This window comes from Petaurus breviceps, unplaced genomic scaffold (assembly GCF_028583685.1).
Source record: "Petaurus breviceps papuanus isolate PSGF00001 unplaced genomic scaffold, PetGlider_PUasm1.0 90919, whole genome shotgun sequence".
Taxonomy (NCBI): domain Eukaryota; kingdom Metazoa; phylum Chordata; class Mammalia; order Diprotodontia; family Petauridae; genus Petaurus; species Petaurus breviceps.
Genome location: NW_027187378.1, coordinates 2,422,947 through 2,429,845, shown reverse-complemented (window position 1 = coordinate 2,429,845; position 6,899 = coordinate 2,422,947). Strand labels below are relative to the sequence as shown.

Here is a 6,899-nt window from a genome sequence, read left to right as displayed (position 1 = left end):
CCTACCAGTAATAAAACTAACATTAAACTACTACTACTAATAATAATAATAGTTAGTATTTGTATAGTGTTTTCAGGTTTGCAAAGCACTTTACAAATATCCCATTTGATTCTCATACCAGCACTGGGAAGTTAGATACCATTATCATTTCCATTTTGTACATTAGGAAACTTAGGCAGATAGGTGTGAAATTATTTACTCAGGATCACACAACTAATAAGTTACTGAGGCCAGGTTTGAACTGAGGTCCTCTTAATTCCAGGTCTAGCACTCTATCCACTGACTCACTTAGCTGCCACTAGTATCTGTAGATTGAAGGATTTGAATATTTTAGTCACTTTTGAAAACACAATTTAAATTATCTTTCCTGAATGATTAGACTGTCACAATTTCACCTGAAGTGTTTCAATGTTCTTTTCATAGCCCTTCCACTTGGATTATTTCTGTCTTTTGTCATTTTAGACAATTTGCTTGAACAACTCTCAAATTATTCTTTTTGGATATTCTATATTAAATAATAACTGCTGCATCCATGAATGGAGTGAATTTGGTGGGTTTTTCTTGATTTTTTTTACTTTAAATTTGTTTCATTTGAAAAAAATAAATATATTTTATGGAGCTATATTTGAAAATGTCCAATAATTTTGGTTATTTCTTTGTTCCCTCTTCAACAGGGATCTCATGCCCCTAGTGTACAAAAGAGGTATGCCTACAGTTTAGAAAACTTTGACATATGAGTATCAGTTGAAAGAAATGGAGAGGAAAAAGAAAATATGGAACATGAGACATATCTTCCTGTATTTGAAGAGCTAAAATGTGAAAGAAGAAATAGACTTCCTTTACTTGGTCTTAGAGGAATAGAAATTGCAAAGAGGCAAGTTTGCTCTGATAAAAAGAAAAACTCCCCAACCATGAGAGCTATCAAAAAGTCAAATGGGTTTCCTTTACAGTAAGTCTTCAAGCAAAAGTTGGATTGCCGCTTTTAAAAGTATCAATTAGTCAATCAATAAGCATCATTTCCAGCTGCTTTCCTGATCTTCATGATCTCCAGAAACTAATTATTCTTCAAAATGAAATCAGATCAAATCTCCTTAGTACCCCTGTCCCTGGAAACTCTCAATACTGATTGGAAACGGTGGAGGGAAAACATTGAAGAACTTCTCCCAGGGCCTCCACCATTAAAAGAGGGCATCAGTGGAATTCACTCCATCAGTTCCCACCAGATCACTTTCCTAGACTTTATTATTTCTAGAAACCCATCATTCTGCAAAATGAAACCAAATCTGAAGCTCTCACTTCCTCAGATCACTTTCCACCCAGCTGCAGGCTTTCCTCGTGATCCTATGCTGGGGGACCTCTTCATCTTGTTCAGCTTCTTTTTGTGTGCTGTCTTCCTCCATTAGACTGTGATCTCCTTGAGGCCAGAAACCATCTTACACCTTTTTATGCTCAGTATAATGTCTGGCACATAATACCTACTCATTAAATGTTTATTGAATGAATGAATTTGTGGAGCTGCTCCTATGGGTCAGTTTCTGGGGATATGAAGGTGAGTGAGACAAGTTCTTACCCTGGAGGAAATTGCATTTAATTGGGGATATGTGTGCGCTCCCAGACAAACAATCAATCCAACTTATTATCTCTCAGATAAAATACAGACTCCTTGGATTGGATGTAAAGCCCACAGGGTCCTTTCCAATCTTTCCAGTCTGCTTATACATCACTCCACACACTCTCTATAGTTCAGTCATATTGGCCTGTTTGAGGTTCCTAACACATGATATTCCATTGCATGTCTATACGCCTTTGTACTGACTGTGCCCATTTGAGAAGGCTTGCCCTCCTTAACTCTACCATTTAGAATCCCTATTTTCCCTCAAAGACACTCAAAGGTCAAGCCCTAACTGGTTTTTTTCCCCTTGACCCCAGTTTATTGAACTTGGGTATATTTGAGGATGGCTTATCACTGGGGGGGGGGGTAGTACAGAGAGAACAGGGAGGAGGGAGTAGATCTCAAGCAGAAGGATAGGTGGTAACAGGGAATCGGGGAAGCTGGTCCCCCATAAGCACCTGCCGTTCTATTCCTTTCTCAGTAATTGCTGCCAACCGGATTACACCACCACTTGAGCCATCTCGCTCCATGGCCAAAGCAAGAGCATTGGCAGTGAACTGAAGACACTGCTTTTCATTCATACCCTCTTGATAGGAGGCATCAACATAGCCATAGATGTAGGAGCTACCTGAACCCCCAATGGAAAAAGGCTGCCGAACCATCATACCTCCCATTGGTACTGAGTATACCTGCCCCCCCCCCCCCATAGGAATCCCAGCCAGTGACGATGATCCCAGCCAGGAGATCCTCTCGGTACCGATAACACATCTCTTTGAAGAGGTTAGCAGCTGTGTGGACCAGGGGAGTTTCATTCAGTTCAACGCTGTGGAAGCTGAGCTGATATGTGACTCATTGGCCACGGCCTGGGTGTCAGCTGCAGAACCCGAGTGGCAGCAGAAGATCCGGTCATGGATAGGGGTCAACTTGTCTGTAACTTGGTTGGCAATGTAGGACCCAGTGGTTGTCCTGGAGTCGGCTCTGAGGACCACGCCCCCATCAAACTGCACAGCCATGATAGTGGTCCCAGTGGAGACACCCCGATCCCCCCAGTCCGGTGAGAGGCCCATGGGTCCATAAGCTGGGCCTGAGCATGCCACGCGAGGTGCTACTAAAGCTGAAGCCATTATTCCCCGGTTCTGTTGGCATAGGCTCGGCCCAAGCCCTCACTCTTAGAGGAGGCCTTTCATCAATATTCCTATGACCACCACACCCAGATGCTAGGGCTTCTCTTAAAATTACCTTATATGTGAACATGCCATTACCCTGTATAGAACATAACCTCCTTGAAGCAAAGGACTGTGTAATGTTTGTCTTTGTATTCTCAGCATCTACCATGGTTCCTGGCAAAGAATACACATTTACTATCCCTTGAATCTGTTCCATTCTCTCCACATGCAAGACTACCACCCTAGCTCAAGATTCCATTGTCTTCTTCCTAGATTATTGCAATTTGTCCTTTCTCCTTCTGCTCTCTTCCTTCTCCAGTCCATCCTCACCATAGCTGTAAAGTTTATATTCTTTAAATAGGGTTCTGGGAATATCTCTCCCCTACTCTAAAAATTCATTAGGAGCTCAAAAGTTCCTAATTGTTGCTTTTTGTCTGTAGGATGAAATACAAGTTCCTCAGCCTTGTATTTTAATTTTATCTTTACCTGACTTCTACCTACTTCCCAGTGTCTCTCTCTGTCTCTGTCTCTGTCTCTCTGTCTCTGTCTCTCTGTCTCTGTCTCTCTCTGTCTCTCTGTCTCTGTCTCTCTGTCTCTGTCTCTCTGTCTCTGTCTCTCTCTCTCTCTGTCTCTCTCTGTCTCTGTCTCTCTCTGTCTCTGTCTCTCTCTCTCTCTCTGTCTCTCTCTCTCTCTCTCTGTCTCTCTCTCTCTCTCTCTCTCTCTCTCTCTCTCTCTCTCTCTCTCTCTCTCTCTCTCTCTCTCTCTCTCTCTCTCTCTCTCTCTCTCTCTCTCTCTCTCTCTTTCTCTCTCTCTCTCTCTCTCTCTCTCTCTCTCTCTCTCTCTCTCTCTCTCTCTCTCTCTCTCTCTCTCTCTCTCTCTCTCTCTCTCTCTCTCTCTCTCTCTCTCTCTCTCTCCTCTCTCTCCCTCTCCACATATTATACATGCAAATATGTATTTCTGTATACATGTATGTATGTATATATAACTCTACCTTATGCACTTTCTGTTACAAACTGTTCTACTGGTCATTTCCTGTATTATCTTCTGCCACGTTCTAGCTCCATTCCTTTACATAGGCTGCTACCTACTCTGACCCCATGTCTGGAATATTCCCCCTCCTCACTTCCATCTCTTGGAATCCCTATCTGCCTTCAAAGCTCAGCTTCCAGACTCACTACATCTCTCTCCAGTTGTTGGCACTCTTAAAATGACTCCATTCTCTCATCAGACATGGTGCTTTATAAGAAAGGCAGCTTTAATGGCTTGAAAACTTTTAATTCTTTAACTGAGCCTATCATGAAGAAATCAAATATAACTAGATTATATTTCCTTGAAAGCCTAAATACTATCAAACTGAAAGTGCTAGGTTAATAGTTGGAGGAAGGAGTGAACCTGGGACATTTGATCAATGTCTGAGATGCTGGCACATCCCTGTCATCATCAAACATTTATTGAGCATACTGTGTGCCAGGCATTACAAGCTAAAAGTGATGATTTTCTGTGAGCTACAGCCAATGGGGTTTTCTGTTCATCAGGTCCTACAGCTGTTGCTGCTCTAATCCCCAATCCCCATGGAGTGAATTAACAGTTATAGTCATCAAATTATCCAAGCCTTCATCTTTCTAATTCTTCTTCACATGTAGGTACTGATCAAGGAGACCTTGACCAACCATCTTGGTGGGATCACAGATTCATAGATTGGTAGAGATCATTGCCTCTAAGCATCATAAGACTGAGGGCTAGAAAGCACTTTAGGGATCATAGGGCCAATCAATCTCTTCATATTACAACTAAGGAAACTACAGACCAGAGAGATTGTGACTTGCTGTAGGTCACACAATTCAGTTACATGTCTGTATTAAAGGTTTGTTACACATTTGGATGGAGATTCATGAGGAACAATGGATATCATCATGATCCCAAAGGAGTTTTGAGATGACACACCTCACTTTATTGCAATAGCAAGAGTTCTCTTTCAGTCTGGGGAGAGGTAGCTAGGTGTGGCTCAGCGGATAGAAAGCAATGTGCATGGAGTCAGGAGAACCTGAATTTAAATCCAACTTCAGACACTTACTAGCTGTGTGACCCTGAGCAAGTCACTTAACCTCTTTTGCCTTTTGCCATTTCAAGGAAATGGCAAACCACTCAAGTATCATTGCTAAGAAAACCTCATAGACAGAATTGCCATGATATAGTGCATGGGATCACATGAGAGACATGCACAGCTGAGCAATTAAAGAATACTCAGGTGAATCCTGTTTAGCAAACACAGCCCTCTGTGCTGCTCTATCACACCAAATATGACAGTAATCTCGTTTCACTTTTAAGCATTCAATCAGTATTTTGTTTGGGGTATGGAAGTATGTTTTGGATACTGGACAGCTAGGGTATGGCCCTGAAATGAGCAATCCTAGATGACAGCTCTGGGTCTATAGGAGACAATAGTACTGTAAGTGTCCATATGACAGGTAGTGGGATTGAGGGATGAGGGGAGGTGGATGATAGAAAAGAGACTGGAAGATGTCTGAAGACAGGCTTTGCCTACTTTGAAATTTCACCTATGGCACGCCTGCATAAAGGACATCAATGCCACGTACTTGGTAGGCCCCCGATAAAGGTGTTGAATGAATCAATGCCAATGTATTTACTAATACTAAACTTTTTAAAGAGTTCTTACTAATTAAAAAGTAAGTCATTAGGGTTCTGGAAACAAATAAAACTGTTCCCCATTTTGAAGCGAAGAGAAGCTTATATTAGAGACTAAACTTGCATTGCAATCTTATATAGGTTTGTATTCTGTTTTATAAAGCCAACCTGGCTCTTCTTTACCTATTAGATCTTTTAAACATGCACAATGTTTTGTTATAGCTTGTTGTCAGGGTAGGTTAAGTAAAAGGTATGTATCTTAGCCAGGGAATGTATCTGACTGGGATGGATACAGGCCTGAGGACTTCTGCTGGGAATTGGCTCATAAATAACCACTCCTCACCCCCAGCCAAAAATGCAACTTCCATTGACTATCCCTTGACATTAGTCATGTTGGATTTTTTTCCCTTTAGAGGCTTCCCCACCACATACTATAATGAAAGCTTGATACTCTTGGCAGCTTTCTTTCATCTATGAGTCAGTAGCAGATGGGTAGCTAGCTTAGTTGTTAAGAACAATACAAATCGAAAGCCAATTTTGCTATGTAGGCCTGAATGCCCCATTTCTTTCCTTGACAAGAAAAGGTATTAGAAGAGTGGGTCAGAACAAGGATTCTTTATGTTACCGATAACTCACTAGGCCACAGGGCCAATGGGTTTGGGGGATGTCCTTCTGGCCAAACATGTCTTCCTTCTACCTTTAGCCTCACTCTCCATAGGGGAACTGGCAGTCTTAACTTCAAACTCAGTGGAGGCCTTCAGTAAAGCCCACCTCAAGTAGGGGTCCCCTTACCCTAGGCCACCCATCCTGATAGTAGCTGAATATTTGCTATCATTTGTGAAGTGACAGACATATTGCTTCATTCCAGTTCTGAAAATGTAGAAATGCTCCTGACTTATTTACTATTAACATAATGGCCATGCCTGGATAAAGTTCCAATGCTGACCCTGAATTCTATTAGAGTAATTGTTTTGAGACTTAGAAGATCCCTGTGGGGGCAGAGTAGACTTGCAAAAGAGTAGTAGCAGGGATTTGGACTGTGATTTCAAAGTTAGAGGGAACTCCTAGGCGAGGCAAGTCCCTCTAACAAAGCAGGTTGGCACCAATCTTAGAAATTTGCCCAGAGTATAAGTGACCTGTCCAGGATTACACAGTCAGTATGTGTGAGAGGCGGACCTTGAACTCATGTCTTCCTGGTTCTAAGGTTGGCTCTTTATCTATCCACTCTGCTAAGTTGCTTCAGAAGCAGGAAGAACTGAGATCAAATCTTACCTCTGCCATTTCCCATTGTATGACTATGTGCAATGACACAACCTCTCTGATCCTCAGTTTCATCATTTGTGAAATGTTGATATTAATAGTGCCCACCTCACAAAACTGTTGTGTGCCACCAATAAAATGATGCATATAAAGTACTTTGCATACTTTAAAGTGCTTTACAAATGCCAATGATTATGATTATGAATGGAGGGTAT

At 41.8% G+C, this 6,899-nt stretch overlaps 1 pseudogene; it reads right to left on the bottom strand.

The window, feature by feature from the left end:
• Nucleotides 1-1,909: 1,909 nt before the first annotated feature.
• Nucleotides 1,910-2,761, bottom strand: LOC138151752 (proteasome subunit beta type-6 pseudogene; annotated as a pseudogene).
• Between the last annotated feature and the right edge of the window lie 4,138 nt (nucleotides 2,762-6,899).